General features: G+C 42.2%; 1 long non-coding RNA gene across 1 annotated transcript; it reads right to left on the minus strand.

Annotated features, from left to right (window-relative positions):
* Window positions 1-21,731: 21,731 nt before the first annotated feature.
* Window positions 21,732-24,435, minus strand: LOC126991135 (uncharacterized). The gene is made up of 3 exons (XR_007745181.1): window positions 24,307-24,435; window positions 23,258-23,392; window positions 21,732-22,165 (listed from the first exon to the last, which is right to left on the minus strand). It is a non-coding gene; the product is annotated as an uncharacterized LOC126991135 (long non-coding RNA).
* Between the last annotated feature and the right edge of the window lie 1,535 nt (window positions 24,436-25,970).

Genomic DNA, 25,970 nt, shown 5'->3' on the forward strand with positions numbered 1-25,970 from the left:
GTGAAACAACAGAGAAACAGAGAGATGACACCACAGGGAAGGAAAATATGACACCACATAGAAAGATATAAATGCTAGTGAAAGAGAGAATGAGAGAGAGACCATTACAATACACAAGATCATCAATACAACACACTCGCCAATCAGCAAAGCAAAACAAATGAACGTGATGAAGAAAACGAACGAAAAAGCAAGACACGAGGAGCTGCAGGGACACACTAAGGCCGGGAAAGGGTCGCCCAATGTAGAGGTTCAAGAAAATAGTGTGGAAGAAAGGGGACGAAGAGATAAAAGAAAGCATGAAAAAACATGACGTGAGGAGCTGCAGGAACACACTAATGCCGGGAGAGGTGCGCCCAATGTAGAGGTTCAAGATAAAGAGATGGAAGAGAAAGGGGACGCAGAGAGATGAGAGAAATAGTGAAAAAACAAGATAAGAGGAGCTACAGGAACACACTAATGCCTTGGAAGGGAGTTGGATATGTTGGGGAGGAGAAGAGGAACGAGATGCAAAGAGACGGATAGAAAAACCGCGTGAAAAAGAAAGCCACGAAGCGCTGCCAGGAACATACTAAGATCGTAGAAACGGGTTGGATAAGGGAGATGGAAAGGGAAGGGGATACTTGGGCAGTGGTAGGGGGGTAAGATAAGGGAGGTGGTAGGGGAGGGAGATGCAGGGACGGAAGACAACCGCGTGAAAACAAAGCCACGAGGAGCTGCCGGGAACATACCAAGATCGTAAAAAGAGGTTGGATAAGGGAGCTGGAAAGGGAAGGGGATACTTAGGCAGTGGTAGGGGGGGTAAAATAAGGGAGGTGGAAGGGGCGGGAGATGCAGGGACAGAGGACAACCGCGTTGAAATACAAAGACGCGAGGGGCTGCCAGGAACGCACTAAGGCCGTGGAAGGTGCGCCCACATTGGAGGTTCAAGGAAAACAGAGCAAACTTGATAACAGGAGCAGAACTTCATCCAAACAAAGACCATGAAAACTGCGATGCCGGGGGAGCAGCAGAGGCAGGCCGTGAGAATTAAGAGTGCGGAAACTAGGGAGGAGAGTTTTGCATGCGTGCGGCGTTGATGTGTCCTGCGGGGAGGTCGCTGGGAACACACGGACGGACGCGGCAAAAATAATACCTATATAAAACATTTTCCAGAGAAGGTCATTACGTCAGGATCAAAGAGAATGAGACAGCCGAGTAAGAATTAGAGGACGAACACGTGAGGAAATGATGAGGATGAGGACGATGTGGCCCGCGTGAAGGTTAAGGAAAAAAAACGTACGCTGACCAAATATTGCGTTATAGCGGGGCACCAATATTGCAACACAGAGTTAAGTTCGTCACCCGCACAGACCAGCGAGGCAAAGGCAAAGTTGGGGCACACGATACAGCTGCGCGTGGCCTCGGTGCTTATCTTTTTTTTTTAAGTTCCGCCTATGGCTGGGGTAGGCTTTTTTTATGGGGCCTGGTGATCGGCCGCAGCCCGTTGTGGCGCAGGCAAGTGTTTATAGTGGCGTCATCTTGATTGGCTCATGCTGTCTCGGAGCTCATCTTTGATCCTCTTTTAGAAAGAGAATCTAGACTCAGGGTTGAGAGCTGGCCTTCAGGACAGCATGTGGTAGTCTTCGGCCACTCGGCGGTGACTGAAAAATTGCCAGTTTGCTTGTGGCGGCGGGCGGGACGCGAGCCTGCATTCTTCAGGATGCCGCGCCCCCACGCTGACCACTCAGCCACCGCCTCCCGGCGTGATAAATAAACACACCCACTTTATTGTTGTTGTTTTTTCTTCAGGAACATCAGCCATCAGCGTATTAACAACAACCTTTTCCTTATAGCGGAGAGAGCGAGAGAGAGAGAGAGAGAGAGACCATAAATTATAACTGCACTCCACTGTACTTCCTTTCTCTTCCACTTCCTTGTCTTACTATATCCTTAAATAAAAGGAGAAAATAATAAATTAATAAACAGTAAAGAAATCACGTAAATAGATAGATACTCGTAGATAGATTGATAGATACAGACAAAGAGACACAAACAGGCAGATAGACAGACAGATAGAAATACAGACAAACAGACAGAGACAAAAAAAAACAGACATAGAAGGACAAAATCAAACATACAGTAAAAATAAACAAAAAAAAGCAGAAAAAAACAGACATGGTTACACTCAGACAAACACACACACACACACACACACACACACACACACACACACACACACACACACGAATGGAACTAAGTATGACATGTATGTACGTATGTATGTATGAATGTATGTATGTATGTATGTATGAATGTATGTATGCATGAATGTATGTATGTATCAAGCAGGCAGGCAGGCAAGCACGGTAACCCTATATGAGATTAGGAAGGTAAGGAGGCAAGGAGACGAGGAGGGCGAGGGGGAAAGTTATGGCGCTGAGAGGGGCGGGTTGTGAGGACACGCGATTATAGGCAAGAAGGCTGCTGGGGAAAGGAAACCACGAGGAGGAGGAGGAGGAGGAGGAGGAAGAGGAGGGTGCTGGAGGAATGAAAAGGGGACATGTTGGGGTGATGGGGAGAGGAAAGGAGAGTTGACTAACGAGTGCTGACAAGAGTTGTGATAGAGGAAGAAAGTGCTGAGAAGAGGAAGGAGTGTTGGTGCTGAGGAGAGGAAGGTACTGTAGTGCTGACAGTGGAAGAAATAGTGTAGTGGTGCTGATGGGGAGAGGAGAGGAATGCTGATAGAGGAGTGCTGACTAACAAGTAATGAAAGTTAGTGCTGAGAAGAAGGAATGTTAGTGCTAAGGAGAGGAAGGTACTGTAGTGCTGACAGTGGAAGAAATAGTGTAGTGGTGCTGATGGGGAGATGAAAGGAATGCTGATAGAGTGCTGAGAAGAGGAAAGAGTACTAGTGCTGAGAAGAGGAATGAATTGTACTACTAAGAAGAGGAAGGCAGTGCTGGCAAAGGGAATGTTCACAGAAGAGTGCTGACAAAAAGAGGAATGCTGTACTGATGGTGATGGGAAGAGGAGGAAAGTGCTGACAAAGGAGTGCTGACAGAGGAAGGAATGTTGGAGTGCTGACAGAGGAAGGAATGTTGGAGTGCTGACAGAGGAAGGTTTATTGGCGTGATGGGGAGAGGAAGAAGGGAGTGCTGGCAGGGAAATACTGACATGAGTGCTGAAAAGGAGGAATGAAATAAGTGCTAACAGAGGACTACTGATATAGGAGTGCTGATAGAGGCAGGGAGTGCTGATAGGGTAGTGCTGACAGAATGTTGGACAGGGAAGAGGTGGCAGAGGAAGGGGAAGGAGAGTGTTAACCGGATAGTGCTGGAAGAGAAGTGCTAACAGGGGAATGCTAACAACGGTAGTACTGGTAAAGGAGTGCTGAGAGAGGAAGGGAGTGCTGAAGGGGAAGTACTGACAGGTGGAGTGCTGATAGAGAAAGGAACATGTGCTGAGAGGGAGTGCTGAAGCGTAACGATATAGGAGACTGACAAGGGGAGTGCTGACAGGGTTGTGCTGATGGAGGGTTCGACAAAGCAGGTGAAGGGAAGGGAGGGGAAGGGATGGCAGGTGCAGGGAAGGGAATTGAAGGCAAGGGAAGGGAAGGGAAGGGAAGGGAAGGGAAGGGAAGGGAAGGGAAGGCAAGGCAAGGGAAGGGAAGGGGATGCAGGCAGTGTAGGCTGTCCCCGGAAGTGTCGGGTCAGGCAGGGCACGCCCCGCCTCGCTCCCTTGACTCACCGTCCACCACACATCCGCCCTACACGACGAGCCCCTGCTGGTGCTGGTGGTGGTGGTGGTGAGGGGAAGGGAGAGACTGTAGTGGTGTTGGTGGTGGTGATATGGTGATTCTGATGATCGTAAACAAGAAGGAAAAAGATGAAGAAAAAGAATGAGGAAGAATAAGAATAAGAAGAAGAAGAAGAGAAAGACGAAGACGACTAAGAAGAACAAGAAAAAGTAAAAAAAGAAGAACAACAACAACCACGAGAACAAGAACAATGATAATAACGAAGAACAAGAAAAGAACAAAAAGAAAAATAATATCAAGAACAAAAAGAATGTGATGACAAACATGATGATAATAATGACGATGGTGTATGTGTATAAATGTGTGTGTGTGTGTGTGTGTGTGTGTGTGTGTGTGTGTGTGTGTGTGTGTGTGTGTGTTTGCTGCGTGTCCAGAGCCACGAGCCAACGCGTGTTAAACCTGTGACGTACTGGCCGAGTCTATATGATTAAGTACACGTAAACTCATGTCTGTACTGTTATCATGCACACACACACACACACACACATACACAGAGAGAGAGAGAGAGAGAGAGAGAGAGAGAGAGAGAGAATATAATCACTTAATAGAAAAACAAAATGATCCAAGAATAGACGCAAACTTGAAAACACACACACACACACACACACACACACACACACACACACACAAACAAACACGCGTATGTAAAAAAAGAGAGGCTAATCAGTAAGAGTGAGGGAGGAGGAGGAGGAGGAGGAAAAGAAGAAGAAGAAGAAGAAGAAGAAGAAAAAGAAGAAGAAGAAGAAGAAGAAGAAGAAGAAGAAGAAGAAGAAGGTGAGGAGAAGAAAATGAAGAGTAGGAGGAGGAGGAGGAGGGGGGCAGCGCAACCCTTACTGGCGAAGAAGCATTTCCTGGATTGGCTTCGTGTCGTTTCCATAACACACAACAACACCGCCGCCAGAGCCTCCCAGCGGCGACTCACTACGGGAAGACCAAACTACAACAAGGGCTATAAAACTACCTGTGGAAATGCCTCAAACTCCTACGAAAGCCTTATCAAATATGTGTGTTTGGGCGACGTAATGTTTAATAATATGACCCTTTAGACGCATTTTAAGGGGGTTTAACACGCCGTGGGTATATTCCTGTCCCTACTACCAATACTACTACTGCTCCTCCTCCTACTACTACTAAATAAGGTGAATAATAAGGTGCCCGTTATGACAGGAAGGCGGGAAGGAGGGAGTGTTATCCTAGGTAGAGGACACACAGACATTGGTTTACTAACAGGGATGTGGATGAGTGGAATAGGCTTAGCAGTCATGTAGTGAGTGCCAATACAATTGTCACATTCAAAAATAGATTAGATAAATTCATGGACAGCGGTATTAGGTGGGGTTAGATACACGGGAGCTTAGGTTCAAAGGAGCTACCTTGTACAGGCCTACCGGCCTCTTGCAGACTCCTACGTTCTTATGTTCTTATGTTCTGTTGCAGGGGTCGAGCACGCCAAGGAAATAAGAACATAGAAATACTATAAGGAATCTGCAAGAGGCCGATGGACCAATACAAGGCAGCTCCTGTGATCCTAACCTCACCTAACCTCACTATCAATGAATTTATCTAACCTCTTCTTGAATGTATCCATCAAACTAGCACTCACAACATGACTGCCAAACCTGTTCCACTCATCCACCACTCTACTAGTACACCAATTCCTGCCTGTGTCATTGCTGAATGTGAATACATCTAACTTATACGTAAAAGGTCTCCTTCTTTACTCTTTTACAGGATCGACGTTTGGCGGGCTTTTGTTTTTCTCTATTTACTATTTGCTGTGTTATGTTATGTCCGTTAGCACTGTTATGTCTTTCTCTGACTTTTTTTCATTTCTGTGCTTTAATTCGTTCACAATTTCCCTCGTCTTAACTCTTGCCTCCATGCTCAAATTTTCCCTTATATATGTTTCTTTATACTGTTATATGCCTTTTAGTATTCCACTTCGACTTATGATCATCTCAGCTTCCATTTGTGACCTTAACTACAAGAAGGTCCCCAAAAACCATTCCTGCATCAGTTGACGAGCCTTCACTACATAACTGTGCACTCCTACGGTCTGGCCCCTTCCCCCGCCTGTACCCACTCCATGAATCCACTTCCCATTCTTGCAATACTCCTGATGAAAAAATAACATCACCACCGCCAGCACTTGGAACCCGACAATATGGACGAAAAAGAATGTGTGTATGTGTGTGTGTGTGTGTGTGTGTGTGTGTGTGTGTGTGTGTGTGTGTGTGTGTGTGTGAGGTAAAGTGCCGAAATATAAAGGACTAGAAACACAAAACTAACTCTCTCTCTCTCTCTCTCTCTCTCTCTCTCTCTCTCTCTCTCTCTCTCTCTCTCTCTCTCTCTCTCTCTCTCTCTCTCTCTCTCTCTCTCTCTCTCTCTCGCAGGCAACATCCATTTGTGACAATCTGGCCCTGTTCCTCTTGTTCTTCAGAGGGACACACACACACACACACACACACACACACACACACACACACACACACACACACACACACACACACACACACATACACACACCTTCCCCCTCTCCTTCTCACCCTTCCTCAACCCTCGCATTCATCGTCCCTTCAAATTAATCAGTCCGCCTTTCACCAATCGCCTCGCCCCATTCACGGCCTTCAGTGATCCGCTTGAGAGAGTTAGCCAGGTCACGGCGGCGCCCTCACACGGCTTCCTCTCACTTGCCTCTCAAAGTTTTTATGTAGGAGGGGGGGGGGGAGGTTTCTTGCTGGGTGTTCATTTTCTCGGTTTTCCTTTTCTCTTTATGCCTCTCTCTCTCTCTCTCTCTCTCTCTCTCTCTCTCTCTCTCTCTCTCTCTCTCTCTCTCTCTCTCTCTCTCTCTCTCTCTCTCTCTCTCTCTCAGTAGTAGTAGTAGTAGTAATAGTAGTAGTAATAGTAATAGTAGTAGTAGTAGTAGTAGTAGTAGTAGTAGTAGTAGTAGTAGTAGTAGTAGTAGTAGAAGGAGGGGGAGGAGGAGGATAAAGTAGGAATAATGCCACCAACAATATTCACGGAAGGAAAACTAACAAAAACAATAACAACAACAACAGCGGCAACAGAGAACAAGAGAAAAATATTATGCAAAGAAATAACAACAAATGAAGCAGAAGCAACAACAACAACAACAACAACAACAACAGTAAGAGTATAAACGGTATTCGTGGTAACGGCGGCGGCGGAGGAAGAGGAGGAGGAGGAAAGAGAAAGGAGGAAGCGAGAAAAAGGAAGAAGGTGGAGAAGGGAGAGAGAAGGAGCAAAAGTGTGCAGGAGAGGGAAGGAGGAAGAGGACCAGGTGGAAGGGAGGAGAAAAAGGGGATCAGGTGGTAGGGAGGAGGAAGAAGGGGGGGAGGAAGAGGGGGGGAGCAGCTGGAAGGGGGGGAGGGGCAGAAGTGGTAGGATGGGGGAGGGGGGGATGGGAGGAGGGGAGAGAGAAAGGGGGGAGAGGTTAGGAGGAGAAGGAAGAGGGAGAGAGGAAGAAGAGAGAGAGGGGGAGGGGGTGGAGGAGAGAGAACGGGAGGGAGAGGTAAGGGGGAAATGGAAGAGGGAGAGAATTACATAGAATTACATAGAAAATCAGACCACACAGACCCCATGGTCCAGACTTGGTGGTCTGTCCTTAAACCTAAGTGATTTTACATTAATCAGATGGCTCCAAAACGTTGCACTTCTACTCTAGTTGATATTAAGTTGAAGGAAGTGACGGTCGAGCTTATTTTGAAGGAGTCAATCGTGTTACACTGGACCACTGATGGTGGAAGCTTATTCCATTCTCGCACTACAACGTTGGTGAAGAAAAATTTGGTGCAGTCTGAATTTACTTGTCTACATCTGAGTTTTACGCCATTGTTCCTCGTGCGCAAAGTGTCATCGATCATAAACAATGTTGATCTGTCTACATTCGTGAAACCATTAAGTATTTTAAAACATTCGATCAGTTTTCCTCGGAGGCGACGTTTCTCAAGAGAGAACATGTTAAGGGTAGAAAGCCTTTCTTCGTAGGATTTGTTGCGCAAGGATGGGATCATTTTCGTTGCCCGACGCTGAACACCTTCCAATTTAGCAATATCCTTTGCATGGTGGGGGACCAAACTGTACCGCATATTCCAAGTGGGGTCTGACTAAACTGTTGTAGAGCGGGAGTATTACATCTTTATTCTTGAATACAAAGTTTCTTTTAATGAAGCCCAACATTCTGTTCGCTTTATTTGCTGCATCGATGCATTGCTGTGAGAATTTGAGGTTTGATGCGATTTTGACCCCCAAGTCTTTGACGCATTGAACGCTTTTGAGTTTAACGCCGCGCATTTCGTATTCGAACTTCTTATTCCTCGTTCCAACTTGAAGGACCTGGCACTTGTCTACGTTAAAGGGCATCTCCCATCTATCCGACCAAGCTGAAATTTTGTGCAAATCCTCTTGGAGGCTTTGCCTGTCTTCGTCAGTGAGAACCGAGTTACCAATCTTTGTGTCGTCTGCAAATTTACTAATGCGGTTATTGAGTCCAACATCCACGTCGTTGATGTACTAAATAATGAAGAGCACTGGGCCAAGGACCGAGCCCTGAGGGACGCCACTAGTGACCGGCGCCCACTCTGAGATAAATCCGTCAATCACTACTCTTTGTTGTCTGTTGCTCAACCAATTCGCGATCCATTGGTTTAATTGACCGTCAATACCTATTTGCTTTAATTTGTAAAGTAATTTATGATGCGGGACTTTATCAAACGCTTTCTGGAAATCAAGATAGACTACGTCCAGTGATTTGGTTACGTCATAAACAGTGAAGAGGTCGTTATAAAAAGTTAATAGGTTTGATAGGCAGGATCTTTTGTTTCGGAAGCCATGTTGTGAGTCCCCAATCAATGAGTGGCTTTCAAGGTAACTCACAATTTTGTCTCTAATTATGCCCTCAAGTAACTTACCCACAACCGAAGTTAGACTAATGGGCCTGTAATTACCTGGTACTTTTTTGTCTCCTTTCTTGAAAATCGGTGTCACGTTAGCCTTTTTCCAATCTGAAGGGACGATGCCTTGTCGCAAGAACATATTGAATACGGTTGTGAGGGAGGAGAGTGTTTCGCTCTTTGTTTCTTTCAGCAGAGTTGGATATACTTTGTCAGGTCCAGGACTTTTATTTGTTTTAATTGAATGGAGAGCTTTAAGGACTTCGTCGGTTGTTATTTCAAAATTAGGCAATGCATGCTCGAGATTTACAATAGTACTGGTGTTGGTGGTAGCGAGAGGAAGACTGTTAGTATTAAACACCGAGGAAAAGTAATTGTTTAAGAGGTTTGCAATGTGTTGGCTGTCAGTCACTAGTGCACCGTCGCTGTTTGTTTAAGGTCCAATACCACTTTTGATCGCCTTTCTGTTGTTTATGTAACTGAAGAAAGATTTCGGATTATTTTACAGTTGGCTGCAATATTTTCTTCATATCTACGCTTTGCCTGACCTACTAGTCTTTTTACTCGTCGCCTGGCATCATTATAAAGTCTAATGTTTTCGGGCGTGCTTTGTTCTTTCTTTAACCTGTAAAACAATTTTCTCTCATTGACTGATTGTTTAATTTCGCTATTAAACCACGGTGGGCATTTATTAGTGTTAATTCGCTTCTCGCACAAGGGGACGAATGTGTTCTGCTGAGTGAGTAAGTGATTTTAAAACTTAGCCAGGCTTCCTCTACGTTGCCGTCATCTGATAGTTGTATTTCTGTTAGTTTTGTCTGATTTCTACGAAGTTAGCTCTTTTGAAATTGGGCACCTTTACTTTATTTTCAATCACTGATGATTGAGCTCTAATGTCGACGCGCACCAATTTATGATCGCAAGAACCGAGGTGTTCTCCTACCGTGACACTACTGACTAGGTTATCTTGGGTCGTTATAACAAGGTCGAGTATATTATTTTGTCGAGTTGGCTCAGAAACCATTTGGCTTAGATAATTTTCTTCTAGAAATTCGATCATTCTATGTGACTCGCCTTCTGTACCTGACAGTGTCGCCCAGTCGATATGGGGGAGGTTAAAGTCTCCTAATATCAGTGAGTCGTTGTTATTAAGTGACTGCCTTAAGACGCTGTACATTTCAAGGTCGTCATCAGTGATTGCCCAGGAGGTCTGTAGGTGACAGATATATTTAAATTGACTTTTGCAATGTTTACTCGCACGCACAAATGTTCAACGTTACTGTTTCCCAGTGTTTTGTCAGTGGGTTGCAAATAGCTTTTGACATAAAGGGCGACGTCACCGCCTCTACGGTTTACACGATCTTTGTTGAAGAGTCTGTAGCCATCTATGTTGTATTCGGAACTTAAATCAATATTTGTGGTGTCGATAAATGTTTCGGTTATAGCAATTATGTCAAAATTTTCTGTTAGAGCAAGCCATCTCAGTTCATCAAATTTGTTTCTTAGGCTATGCGCATTGAAACTAAGGATTTTTAAGTTATCTAGAGGCTTGGTAATAGAGGTGGTGGTACTTGCGGGATCACGGTTACGGGTTTGTTGCGATGCACGGCGTCTGTTTACACGGGCAGGGTGGGGGACGTGGCTGTGACTCGTTTTTGCTCGGATGACACGTACTGCGTCGTTGAGGACCCTTCGAATCTGGCTGCCCCGATGGGAGAAAGGTGCAATCCGTCCCTGTGGAAGTGCTCTCTTTGTCTATAGAAACTGTCACATGAGTTTTATAACTCCAATTCTAGCTCCCTACAAAAAGTCTGTTTGCGGTTGTTTAGGCTGTTGTCCTTGAGAGAGAGAGAGAGAGAGAGAGAGAGAGAGAGAGAGAGAGAGAGAGAGATAACAGACAAGGACAATAGATCAGTTGGAGACAGATAAACAAGTCACACGAGGATGTAGAGGTGGGCACAGGGACAAGGAAAAGAAAGGATGAAAACAGAAGAAAGGAGGAAGAGGAGGAACAAGAGGAGTAGAAGTAGGACGAAGTGGAGAGGAAATAAGAACAAGAGGAGGAGGTGGAGGAGGAGGAGGAGGGAGGGGGGGAAAAGGGGGAGGAGGAGGAGGAACTGGGAGAACATGAGTAAGAACAGGAGATAAAAGAAGCAGGAGGGGAAGAAGTAGCAGCAAAACAACAAGCATAAACAGGAGGAAGGGGAAAAGGAAATAAAGATAGCAGAGTGGAGAGATGGAGATGGATCAACACTGAAAGGAAGAAAACGGGAGACGAGGCACAAGAAGAAAAAGAGAAACATGAGAACCAGAAGTACGACCAGGAATGAAGAAGACGAAGGCGAGGAGAAGGAGAAGGAGAAACAGGAAAAGAAAGAACTGGAGCAAACAGGAGAAGCAGGGTAAGGAAGAGAAGCATGGCCAGAAACATGACCTGCAGGCTCAGAGGGAAGAAAATGGACAAGGACGAGGGAGAGAAGAGGAACAGGATAAAAATATGGAAGACGAAGAAAACAGGACAAGGAGAAGAAAAAAGGAGGACGAGAAGTAGCAGAAATAGTGGCAGCAGCGGGGGGTGACACACACACACACACACACACACACACACACTCTCTCTCCCTCACCCGTAACTTGCCGCGCCGAGCCAAAGTGTCCAACTCGAAGCGATAAACTCGGGGCTCCAACTCGTCAAAGTTGTTGTTTTTTGTTGTTGTTGTTTTCGTCTCGGCCTGTAGCGCCGGTAGGCTTTCTTCAAGGGCCTGGTGGTAGGCCCAAGCCCGTCGTGGCGCAGGCACATTTTTTTATAGTGGTGCCAATTTTTTTATAGTGAGCAGAATTCGTGCATTAAATCGGCGGACAGGCTGGCAGGGGGGGGGGCGCAGGAGGCGTGGTGAGAGACTGGAAGAGTCAAGGAGAAAAAGGTGAATCGAAAGGCAAGAAGAGGAGGAGGAGGAGGAGGAGGAGGAGGAATTGGGATATAATGACACATGCAAAGGAGGTGGACGGAGGGTGTGTGAAATGGGGAAGAATATACGATGATCAAAAGGAGAGAGAGAGAGAGAGAGAGAAAGGTGAATCGAAAGGTAGGTAGGAAGATATAAAATAAGTGTGAAGTAAGAAAAATCCTGAAGGAGGAAGTAAATAGGATTAATGACAAGACCAAGAGGTGAAAAATGTGAGACAAATAGAAAGAATAATAGAAAGAAATGAATAAATGGAAAGAGAAAAAAAATGTTCTAGAGAGTAAAGAGGTAAGAGAGTAGAGTTAAAGGGGAATCAAAAGGTAAGAGGAGGCAGAGAAGGTGGGAACTATTGGCATGACTGAAGAGGGAGAAAGTGTGAGAAAGAGACAAATAATACAATGTAAGGACAGCGAAAAAATAATGAGAAGAAAAAGGTGAACGGATGGTGAAAAGAGGAGGAGGAAGAGAAAATGGGAAATAAGGACATAAGGAAGTTGAAAATATGAAGGTATGTGATGCCGATGATCAAACGAAGGAGAGTGAAAGAGTAACATAAAATGCTAATGGAAATGTAGTTGAGAGGCAGTTATGATGATGATGAAGGTGTAGTGGTTCTTGTAGCGGTTCTTGTGGTGGTAATGCTGCAAGTGGTAATGATGGTGGTGGTGGTGGTAATGCTGCAAGTGGTAATGATGTTGATGGTGGTGGTGGTGGCGGTGGTGGTGGTGGTTCTTGCGGTGGTAATGCTGCAAGTGGTACTGATGTTGGTGGTAGTGGTGGTGGTGACGATTGGCGGTGGTGGTGGTGGCGGCGGTGACTGGCTGGCTGGCCTTCGACATTCACTTTTTTATATTAATTTTATGCACCTACGAAATTTTTTTTTTCTTTTACAATGGTGAAAATTTGTTTGTCCATCTGGCGCTCGTTTGTCCCATGTATGACTGTGTGGCAGTGTATAGTATTTCAGTTACCACTATATTTTAATTATTATTGTTAGTAGTAACAAATGTACGGAAGTGGGGGTTGCTGGAAGTGGGGGGGACTGGAAGTGGGGGTTGGGGGGGTCAGCGGGGGGGTTACGGAAGAGGGGGTATCTAGACCCCCCCCCTACCCACATCGATTGTACATTTTACCCCTCCCCTACCCCTACCCCCACCCCTTACCCCCCCCCCCAATTTTTTTTTTTCACTATTTCACATGCCCTAACCCCCCCCCCCTCTCGGGCTAGCGTACAGAAGCAGGGGGTGACAGGAAGCAGGGGTAGGTCAGTCAGCAGGGAGGTGACGGAAGAACGGGTGGTCAGCAGGGGGTGACAGGAGCAGGGGTAAGACAGTCAGAGGGCCGTCAGCAGAAGTGGCGGAAGTGGGGGCATGCACAAAGTGAGGGTAATTGCTATTGTTGTTGTTGTTGTTGTTCTTGTTGTATACACACACACACACACACACACACACACACACACACACACACACACACACACACACACACACACACACACACACACACACACACACACATATTCTGTGCTATATAAGCATCATACTTTAATAATTACCATCATTAATAGAGTTTCCGCTATGACTGAGACATATTCAGAGAACCTTCTCGATATTTTCCAATATCCTGCGCGCATAATAGTTGCAGGATACAGCAACTCTGGAAAATCGGAACTTGTACAGCAGCTTATTCTGAAGTATCATGAAAAGTTCAAAAAAATTGTCATATGTGGCTTAACGTCTCATCCTCTTCAAAGAAATAAAGAAATAGGACCTAAAGTTATAGTGTCATCTGAAATAATTGATCCAATTGCCAACGAGGATACGTTTGATCAGAGAGGGACATTGTATGTACTTAACGATATTTTCATTGATGCTGTAAGGAACAAAATTGTGGTTGATGCTTTTACTCGCGGACGGCACAACAATATTTCATGCATATTTATCACTCAAAATCTATATATGGGTGGAAAGCATGCAAGGAATACTAGCCTGAACTGTTCTCATTTCCTCTTGTTAAGACAGCGCGATTTATCTCAAATTCACACTCTGGGCAGACAAATATTCATAAAAGAGAAGGCAAAACAGTTTGTAGATATATATAAATATGCTGTATATTCACGTCCTTATGGATATCTTCTTGTTGATTTGGGTATAAATACTCCTGAGTCCCTACAGTTTCGCTCAAACATTGTTGGAGAACCCCCAGGTGAACGCGTATTCCAATGGTGAACTCCAAGAAGAAGGAACTCTTACACGCACTATACTCCCAACATAACGAACCCTATGGTTTAAGCTCTCAGGCAAAATTATGGGAGAAAGCAAAAAGTATAAATCCGGCAATAACACGTGATGACGTATTCAACTTTTTGAGAAGCAATAAAACATATACATTGCATAACCGACAGACTAAAAATTGTCCCCGGCAACAGATAATAGCCTCAAAACCCAAAGTAATCATGGCTGCCGATTTAGCAGACGTGAGACATATAAGAAAGGAAAATAATAACATAGGCTACTTGTTAGTACAGTATGCATAGACGTGTTTTCTAGATATATGCAAGTTGTCCCGCGTCAGAATAAAGACGCAAATACTATGCTCGTGGCCTTTAAACAAGTGGTGGAAAATAAAGATTCTGAAGGCTTACGAAGATTAAACACCGACTTGGGCACAGAATTCTGGAATCGAAAAGTAAGAAACTATTTATGTTCCCGGGGCATTAAGCTGTACAGTGTGTACTCAAGTGAGATCAAAGCAGCCTTGGCAGAGCGGGCCATTCGTACACTTAAAGCACGCATCTACAAGTTCATCACGTCTCAAAATTCTTCAAGATATATTGATCAGCTGCAAAACATGGTCAGTGCCTACAACCGCTCGCCCCATTCTGGACTGAAGAACAAACAAACTCCCATTGATATTCATAACTTAAAAGACCCATCTGCAATCAAACGGCAATTCCACGCAATGTATAAAAACCCGAAGCAACCAGCACCTTCCATCAGTTCTCGACTGGCAGTTGGGGAAATAGTTCGCCTTGTTGGAAGTGCTCGTTCCTCTGTATTCCATAAAGGATACACGCAGCAAAATACTCACGAGCTCTTTCGCATAAAATCAATTAAACACAAGAATCGCCCAAGAACTTATCTTTTAGAAGATTTGTCTGGAGAACCAATACAGGGGATATTCTACGCGCCAGAGCTCGTCTTAAGCGCTCTGCCTGAGACATACGATATTAAAATACTGCGTTCACGAAAAAATAAAGGAAAAAAGCAGTATTTTGTATTGTGGTTGGGATACCCTACTTCATTCAACAGCTGGATCGACGCTAATGATATTGTAGAAAATGCGTAAAAAGACACCACTCCTCAGTGCACAAAACAACTTTGTCTTACTTTTGAAGAAATTAAAAGTAAAAGATAGAAACCGTGCTATTAAGCAAGCAGCTCGAGAACAATTGAACTGTATATCTGAAATATTTTCCAATTTGTTAAAGAAGCACCTCACCCTCAATAGCAAAGTTATCAAGAAATTACGTAACTATCAGGAAGACATACGTGCCATAGCTAGAAAGAAAACTCCTCTCCATAAGAAAAGACTTATATTGACATCGAGACGGGGCGGTAATATATTAGCTGCTATATTACCTATTGCCGCTTCCTTGATCGGAAAATTATTTGGATAATGCGCACGTATTATCTTGTTCCTGAGTCTACCGCTGAGCGTGTTTTAACGGGTATTAAGCCTAAATGCGCCAACTCCACGAGTCCGGGGGTCAACGGCCAATCGTGTTTCAACCCGCAGTCGACCCATCCCGATCATATGCCGGTCTCTGAACATGTGCCAGCAAGCAGCAGGTCCTGTCGTGTCGTCCCATGGTGCAAGACCAAGCACTCCTACAATATTGAACCCGTCGTCTCGCTCTGTAAGAAAGAAAAGTTACAAAAAAAAGAAAATATCGCGATCTGGTGTATACAAAACCACAAAACTACCACCCGTGGAACTTAGAGTCACAGGGATTAGGGAGAACAAGATATCCTCCAATCCTGAAATAAGTAATTTAATACCTCTGTATGTTAAAAGTATCGACGTGCCATACGTCAATATGATGCTAGAACGAATAAAAGACAATCCCATCGTAAAATGGGATAGCCGAGGCAACCTATTGTCTTCTGTTCGATCCTCCAATATCCTGTACATGTTGAATTTACTCTCTAATGCAAGTCAAAAACCAACGATTGCTGACATTGCTGATATAAAACACATCATTGACGCCACGGGTGTATTACCTAGCGAAATAAAAAAATACGCGCGTGCGGCAAAAGATTCAGGGATCTGGTTTCACCAAACAACCATCGTTGGCAACTTACAGATGGGACCCATATTAAATCCGCTTTTCCAATGTGCTAGTGTAGTCCTACATTGTGATTCAAGAAAGAAACAGAACCATGGACGTTGTAGATACTGAACCGCGTTGGACGCGCGACTTATACAGAGGGGGCGGCGACGTCATGGAGAGAGAAATGCCGGAGGCGAGGACGAACACGCTCGGACACGGTGGTGCCCCGAGCGGGCTTATAAGAGAGAGCAGATGGGACGATGGTTCGCTACTCGTCCCTCGCCATCAGCTGAAGCTGTACTATTCATCACTCACCAGTATACCAGAGGACACCATGTCGGACGCCTACGTGTTCAACTACAAAGACGGTTCTCCTGGCGATGACATCTACCGCAACAACAAGACCATCATCGTTTCTTCCCTCAACTGCAGTTCCTGCTACGAAAAGAGGGGGTTTACTGGACGCCTACATGGATTATACCCGCACAGTAATCTCTACCGCGAAAGAAGCCCGATCTATTAACTGAACAGGTGTCGCTGGGAAGATCGTGGTATTCCCGGTAGTCTGCATATTCGCTATCCTCCGGTGAAAATCTTCCTTATGTGGCGTGTATCCTAACCCAATATGCTCCTGGCCGCGAACTGGAAAATAACCCTATAAACCAAGGATATCTTCAGACGTCAAGAGATCAAAATTTCATTCGTGGGGTAAAGGAAGACAGTTATGATAACCGCCTCCGCTGGTTTAAAGAGTCCATCACAAAACTGGTAGAATGGGTGATTAAAAGCAACATTACAAGTGTCGTCTTCACCTACAATATTGCAAGCGCTGGAATTCTTTACGTGTTGTGGAAAGCTGACTACCAACCGCATCTCCAAGAGGCTGCGGCTGAACTCCAACTGCATAATATATCGTGCGTCATCCTGGACAGATGGTGGACCTGCGATGAGCCTGAAACAAAATTAACTCTATCTGTGTCTCCCGAGCGAAACAGGAAGAGGAAACTGGTGGATACAGAGGACGACGCTGTGGCTGACGAATGGAAAAGAAAACAGGACAGTGCTGTAGTCGACGTGGGTCCTGAATAACTATAGCTCCAGACAATTTCCCAATAATTATGTACATCACTAAATGTAAAATATGTCAATAAATAACAATGTAATGATGTTTAGTATGATTTACCTTCAATATGTAATTGGCATCTCGTCATGTCTACCTCTATATAATGAAATAATTATAATATTTTTGCTAGTGTCTTGCTTGCTCTAAATGGAGTCACATCATATATATGTTACCAGCATTGCGGATGGGGAAATTTACCCCAATTCCAGCACTAGCTTTACTAATAATATACAAACTCTAACATTAGACAAGGACGTGGAATATGAAGTCGGTCTACTGAACGTGTTGCTTCCCCGTCGGTATTACATTGTTAAACCTGGTGAACCAGAGTGTAGTATACACCTTGAATGTGGTATAAGACCAACGCCAGATTCAGAAGCTATTGAAAGACGCACACTGTCAAAGGCTATTAATGCTAATATCTTGTATAATGACACTGGGTATTTGCTGATGTGTGTTAACGGTATAATAACGACATTGATAAAGGAGATGGTCGATGGATACAACTACCATTTACTAGCGTATTCTAGAGAGGTTCTTGCATTTAGCTCCACAAATGACCATTTAACTTTGTTCTGCTACAATGGTTATCATCCACAAGTTGTATTTATTAAGGTTTCCTTTGATGCGCGACTGGCCCAGGTTCTCGGTTTTGTCCCCAACTTAGGTTATGCTGTGTTTTCTTCCTTGGGTACACATGAAGAACAAAAAACAAAAAAACGTTCTTGCTCCGCTACATGGTCATGCCCCTCTGTTGAGAAATGGTGACGTACAGTGTGTTCTCATTTACACTGACCTTGTCAATCCCTCTAGGTATGCAGGGAAAAATGTAAATATTCTTGATGCCTTTTCGCTCTCCGGAGGTCTAACAAAAGGCGTGCATCCAACTATATATAAGTCCCTTAAATCCAAAGTAATTGATTCGATTTCTATTAAACTCACAGATCAAAAAGGTCGTCCTATGCATTTCGAAGAAGGATACCCTGTTACATGTTTACTTCATATCCGATCGCGTTGAATCTTTGAGTACATTTTGCTGTATTAATAGGAATGTTGTCCATTTGAAAAGACAGTCTCCTCGCCGCCACCATGCGGGTTACATTCATCCCTCCTTCCGTAGCAGAATATCATACCCTGTTTTCGAATGGCAAACAGATATCATCCCGAGGGAGTGGTATTGATGATATAGTCACACTTTCTTATGAACCAAGCTATCACAGAGGCGGGGGTTTATTCTCGGTTTTAGCTGGACTCGCTAAAAGAGCTTTCCCTTTCCTAGTGAAAAATGTCATTGTGCCTTCAGCTCGAACATTTGGAAACAACGTTCTAGATGATATTTCACAGGAAGCAACGAGAAGCTCTATAAAAAGCATGGAATTAATTCCTTAAAGCAAGCTGCAATGAAATTGACTAGAGGAAGCGGAAAAGAAAGTCAAGCGAGTCAGGAGGAAAAGGTGTTATAAAAGGACATCTTTACCGAATTGTAATCATTGTTGAACTAAGAGCAGTATGGCGAGCATCACCAGCGCGGTTGGCGTCAGGAACCCGCGTTCTCCCCTGGGGCAATATGCCGCCGGTGTCAGTGAATTGTTTCCCCGCCCGCATTTTTACACTCTGTATACTGACTCAACACCATACCCTCCGGCGACCAATGAGACGCCTCAGAGACGAGTGCGTCATTCCCTCCGCCGACCAATCAGACGCTTCACAGACGAATGCATTACTATGACGTCACATCGTCACATAAATCCTGTAATCATTTTTTTATTCATTTCAATCGTACAATGTGTATGTCTGTTAGCTAATGAAACGTAATGTTTTTATTCTGAGTTTTTATTTGAGTATGGAAAATACTATACGTTAAGTTACCGTGATAAATAAAGAAAGAAAATAAGATTGTAAAAGAAAATGGAGCATTTAAATGACATACTTAGGTAAATACAACTTCATTCTCTCTCTCTCTCTCTCTCTCTCTCTCTCTCTCTCTCTCTCTCTCTCTCTCTCTCTCTCTCTCTCTCTCTCTCTCTCTCTCTCTCTCAGGAGGTAAAAGTGAATTACCAACTAGAAAATTATACATGTATTCATAGACATTATACATAGAATGCAAAAAATATTACCTGCAGTTCAGACAAAAATAAATAGATCTCCTTAATTAGCTAACGAATGGGGTACGTTACATTAATTCTCAGAAGATACAGATATGTGAAATATTATTATGACATGTCCATTATAACACAGGGTTAATAACATTATTTTCCCTGCTCCCCCAAGAGTACCCGCAAAAGATTTTTAAGGTAATTGTCCGTCATTGCAAATATATACAGATAATACATTCATGTACTATATAAAACTAAACAATATTACGAAAGGGCATAGAGTAATAAGAAAAGAAATTAAAATGTATATTTCATTAATTAAGCACCACATAGGGAGATACTACCATATACTGACTGGGAATAAGGCATCACAGATTGGAGAAGTACCACTGGCTGGGGAGCCCTATAGCCCCACTAGACAGGTATGTGGACAGTCTGCCCGTGGTTCTTACTCAGAGTATAATACATCTCAGGGGCGGATGTGTGTGTGTGTGTGTGTGTGTGTGTGTGTGTGTGTGTGTGTGTGTGTGTGTGTAAGAATGCTACTGAGGAATTAGGGAAAATAGGAGGACGGAGTAGGATAGGTATTGAAAAAGGAAAGTGAGGAATTACTTTGTGAAATTATATAAACAGATTGATGAATAGTTTTGTAGTAAACTAAGTGGTGATGAATAAGAAGAAGAAGAAGAAGAAGAAGAATAAGAAAAATAATAATAATAATAATAATAATAATAAGAAGAAGAAGAAGAAGAAGAGAGAGAGAGAGAGTTTGGTGGTAAGCTAAGGCGAGGTCACTGTGGTATGACAGAATAATTTTCAAAATCTAATGAGTGTGAACACAGTTGGAGATGTTACTGTAGAAAGTACAGTATGGTGGGTATGGGAGCAGGCAAAATGCGAGCTTGTGTGGAGAGAGAAAACGAACAGAAGAGAAAGCAGGATACTATATGTTACAAGTTGTAAAACTGTAAGTATGGATGGATTAACCCATAAATGTTTAAGTATGGAGATGTAGTGGTAGAGTGTATGCTATTGATATGTAAACTTGCTTGTGGACCATTAAGTGCAAGAGAAGTGGATGAAGACACTAACTGTCCCTCTCAAGAGTAAAAGTGAGTGCAATAGCAATAAAAGGATTAGGATGCTCAGTGATCCAGGAAAAGTTTATGGGAGAATATTGACTGAAAGGCTGATGGAAATAACAGAGAAGGTTAGTAAGGAGCAAGGAGGTTTCAGGAAAGGGAAGGACTGCATGAATGAAATATTTACAATTAAGATGATAGTTGAATAGTATCTAGGAAGAGGTAGGAAACTATATGCAGCCTGTATGAATCTTAAGAAGACATATGATAGGAGAAGATAAGGAAGATCTATGGAAAGTTCTAGGAATATATGGTGTAGGAGGACAGTTAGGTAATGGAGGGAAAAAAAGGCATTTCATAGAGGAGCGTATTCATAAGTGAGGGTGGAGGTGAGACAGGGATGTGATGTCGCCATAGCATATCAATATCTTTACGGATGATTTTATGAGGAAAATAAAGCCAAGGTTGGGAATATTGGAGCAAGATTGAGGTTGCATTTTGCTGATTAGCCTGTGATTGGATGTTTGCAGATGACACTGTCTTGCTTGCTGACAGTAAAAGGGAACTTAAGATTAAAAATGTGGTGAATTAATTTAATAGGGTGTGTACAAGAGTGATATTGAAAGTTAAAGTAAATTGATCTTTTTGAGAGAAGAGGATATATAGGTGGTGAAGTTCAGCACGCATTGTAGCTAGTGTGAGTGTACCACTTGCTAAGAGATTCCAGGTAATGATAACATAACATAACATATTTATAGGACAACAAAGGGTAGTCTACTTATCCGGAAACTGTGCTATGGATAAGCAATGTTTTGAACTGGTTTGGACACATTGAGAAAAAAATGAATGGTTAGTTGGAAAAAGATGTACATGAGTTAGGATACTTAATGGCCAGAACCATGACTCTTCGCATTAGGCTGATTGAGAGATATGTTTAGTGCTAGGTTGCGTTGTCTTTTTATTGCCTTTTCAATAAGGCTGCCTTTTCGTTTGCGACCCTTTCCAATGGGTGCAGCTCCTCGTGGCATGCCCACCTGGCGTCGTGCAACAGAAGTGGGCTGGCAAGGTATTTTGCCACGACCAGCTCCCTGCATAGCAGAACTACCAGTGCTGTGAAGAAGGCTGTTCAGTTGATTTGATGTTCGAACAGATTTAAGTCTTGACAACAGTTTCTGCATTCCCTCAAGAGTCTGTTCATCTCCATACTGAGTAGCAAGGTGGAGCATAGTGTCATTAATTTATGTTATTACTTGTAATACTGCTGCACCTGTAGGTTTGGTAGAATTACTTACGTCTCCAGTTTCATTACATTCCACTTCTGGCTTTATGTTTGTAGGTGGCATCTCTACTTCCACATTATCTACATCATGAGCTGCACCATGAGACTTTTGTTTTCCTCCAGTATGTGAGTGATCATCCCTGTTACTGATTCAGAGTTTTCTTTCAAGGTAACAAAGAAATCCAAGGGTGGTACGTTTTCATTTCCAAGTGCAATACTTGCAAGCCAGTGCCTATTTTCTGGGCTATTTTCCAATATCTGAGGTAACTGCAAGAGGAACTGTTCTGAACAAGCAGCCTGATGTTTGCAAACTTTACCAGTCATACCAGTACTGCACTCGCACAAGCCAATTTTAAGATCTACAGTATACTGTATTTGTTCCTTTGACTGGCTTTTAACTATGAACTGATGCTGATCTTCATTATACCTAGTGATGCTTTCCTTACTAATGGAAATCCCAGTTGGTGGCTTCACTACTTTCCTTCTACAGAGAGACACATCAATGAGGCGTTGTTTCATATATTCATCAAATATTTCATTCATAAACATGATCAGTTGAGTCGTGTTGTAGGCTTTACATCTGCAGGGCAAACCAGAAACATGTATAGCATAAATTTTTGTCCTGATTTCTAAAATATTACACATTGGTGCACAATTATTATACGTATATTATATATTATAAAGGTTTTTTTATTAGCTAAATATCGATGAACATTATTTATAGAATATGTGCATAGCAAAACATTATTTTTAGTTGTTTTCACAGTGATAAAAATTTAATTATATGTCAGTGTACTGAATTTGTAACTTTTACTATTAGGCACTAGTAGTTTAGTAAGGAACTTCTTTAGTGTTACAATACCACAAATTTGCTTAATATATAATACCTTGCTGCTATGGGAAAACTGTATTTCTTCTCTATCTTCTAAGGTGAAAACTGAATTTCTTCCCTATCTTGTATGGGGAAAACTGTATTTCTTCTCTATCTTCTAAGGTGAAAACTGAATTTCTTCCTGAATCCCTATCTTGTATGGGGAAAACTGTATTTCTTCTCTATCTTCTAAGGTGAAAACTGAATTTCTTCCCTATCTTGTATGGGGAAAACTGTATTCTTCTCTATCTTCTAAGGTGAAAACTGAATTTCTTCCCTATCTTGTATGGGAAAACTGTATTTCTTCCCTTTCTTCAATAGGGATATCTGTATTTTTATGACAAATAATATACAAAGTCAAAATCTCTTCCAACGTCTCAAAAAATTTTCCTAGAAATTTGCCTAGGGGGCAATCTCCCCTATGGCCCCCCCACTGGCTACGCCACTGGGGAGGATTATTGGAAAAAGTACATCATTGGAAATTCGTCAGTCATCGATGGGTTCCTCCATATACAAACATTATAAGGAATATAATACATGTTTTATATGACGTGTCAGAGGTCACTTTACCATTTTCTTTATGTGTACAATGTATTCCATGTTTAACCCCATTTTTCCCGGAAAACAGGTAAAATAGGGCTGAAAGTTAGGTTTAGGAGAGGGCTGATTGACCTATTAGCCTTTTTCCCATAGCATACAGTATTAACTATGAACGAATTCGCTATGAACGACCCCGTTCATCGACCTATTAGACGTTTATAGCTTGACTGAGGTATATATAATGACAAATGGCACACTAACCTGTTGAGAATGATATCTTTAATGATGCACATGGTAGATTCTGCAAAATTATTTGTGTGGTGTCCACGTAGCAAAAATCCAGCCCTGTACACAGTACTCCATTCTTCCTTCCTTTCTATCAGCTTTGCCAGATACCTGTAAATGCAATATACTTTAACTACATTGAAATAACATATTATCAGTGCATTACTTATGTACAGTCCCTGCCACCTCAATGCCTCCACCAATGCATGTTCGTTCCTATATCTGGCAATTGTGGCTATATTAAGACAAAACAAAGACATGGTGCGAATCGTTACTAAGAGAAGGGCAGGGTAGTTTAAACTTTTTGCCTGTCATTCATCACAGGTGGGAAGGACTTTGATAGTGTCAGACGAAATGTTGTTAGAGGAGGGGTCTGTACATGACATACACCAACAAGGAATGGTTATCTGTACTATACATTTTAACTGTCAAGAATGTACGCAAGTCAAAATGAATCTTATAATATGATGCATTAAAACATTCAGCAAACTGGACGATAAAGACAAGCAAGCCAGCCACCAAAACAAACGTAAAGCGCATACTAAATTTTAAAAGTATTAATCCACATCCGCATCAGTACATCTGCATTTTTAAAATTATCTTTAAACGTACACCATGTGTACATATCCAAGTGCAAAATAAACATGCTGTTCATAATAAAGATGTGCACCAACATGAGTAGGCAACTACAAATAATCATATCAAACTTCAGCAAACCGCAGAAAAGACAGAGCAGCCACCACCACACATGCATAGGCAGAATGAAATTGAAAATCTTATCATACATTCACTAAATATACTTTGAATGGTTTGGTTACCATACCAACGTATGTATTTTTCCCTCTTGTACGGTAGCCTATATCTGAAAGATTGAAAGATTAATACATAATCTGTTAGTCTTCACTAGCTAAATGGAAACTGTCAAACATCCACAGATATAATACAATTGAGCTTAAAAAAATGACCATCTTATTTAATCTAAAATTAATAATGGTCACATATCTACAATACATAGGTAACTGTACCTCATGTACTGGTTATACTTTTGGGCTTCTGGGGTCTGACAAAAGCAATTCCATTCATCTTGAAATGTTTCATCTGAATCAGCATATACCAGATTCTTTGCCACTGTCATTAGTACTCGGCGATCTTCCTTCTTGATGCCATGCCATGTGAACCATCACACAGCCACCTCCAGACCTGCTGCAGGATGTGGAATATGCACAGAAAGCGCTGAGATTCTGGCCATACAGTCTTCAAGGCATTACGCTCAGCGTCACTGTTGTCTGTTATGAAACAAGCTGGATGCCCTTGTTGGAAAAAGGCAGTCTCACCGAGCACCTTCCTCAGTAACTGAAAACCTGAAAAATATAATTAAAGTTATATTACCATATCTACGTATTCCAACAATAGGATGTGAAACCACAGGGAAAATGCTTCATTGCAAATATATATATATATATATATATATATATATATATATATATATATATATATATATATATATATATATATATATATATATATATATATATATATATATATATATATATATATATAGTATAGCTTTCTTCATCCTGAGAAGATGTGAAGATGACTCAAGGGAAGAGCTCCAGCTGGCCCAGCACACAGAAAAGGAGTTACTGCTGTGTTCAGTTGATCTAAGTGACTTGTAGTGTCGACGAACACAACTTCACCAGCTTCTCTGCATTTTAATGAATTCTGCCCATAAATTCAGTGACTAACACAACTGCAAATTTCTCCCCGTCAGTTTTATATTCAATCTTGGAAGCTTTTGAAGTAGCAGCGTAGTTCTCAATGGAAGCAAACATATCTCCTCCTCCTAAAGTGCCATGGTTTGCTTTGAGCCACAGGTTCCGTATGTGATAGATGACTCTATGGGAGGGATTTATGGCAGAATTGGCCTTAGTAGCGAGACTTGCACTGACATTTATTTGATCTTGGTAACATCTTGCAGCCTGCGCTACAGACATGCCTGAAAAAGAAATATGCATTTGTAATGATAAACTAGATTAAAGTAGATGGGGTAGAAATTTTATCGAGTACAGGAATATCCCACTTGTCTGTGTGCCAGGGTATTTCCTCTTCCTGTATTACGATGCATTGATTGAAAAACATTCAAACATACTAAATTAGCATACCTATATATATATATATATATATATATATATATATATATATATATATATATATATATATATATATATATATATATATATATATATATATATATAGATATATATATATATATATATATATATACTTATCGTGATTGCAATAGGAATGATGGTATTTATGAGGTAGTGAGTTCCCTTGATGTTACACTCAATAAATGTAGCCACAACTATTCTCATGTACACTTACCAATATTGAAGTACTTGAAGTAAGCATTCTTGGTGTCTGGTAAAACTCTCAGTTGTTGCAGAGCAGATGCAGAGTCTGTAGGATGATTGTGGACACCCTTTATGATGATCATACATGGATGGGTCCTGACATCCTTATCTCTTGTAGGTGTCTCTTGTGATGAGCTTGATTTTCATGTCCATTGTTACACTGCATCTGGCAATATAATTACATAATTATATATTAAGTCTTATAATATAATCTTCCTTCCTGGATAAATTTATATGTAGAAGGCAAAGCACTTGTGATAATTTCTAATTAATGC

This window comes from Eriocheir sinensis, unplaced genomic scaffold (genome assembly GCF_024679095.1).
Source record: "Eriocheir sinensis breed Jianghai 21 unplaced genomic scaffold, ASM2467909v1 Scaffold244, whole genome shotgun sequence".
Lineage (NCBI taxonomy): Eukaryota > Metazoa > Arthropoda > Malacostraca > Decapoda > Varunidae > Eriocheir > Eriocheir sinensis.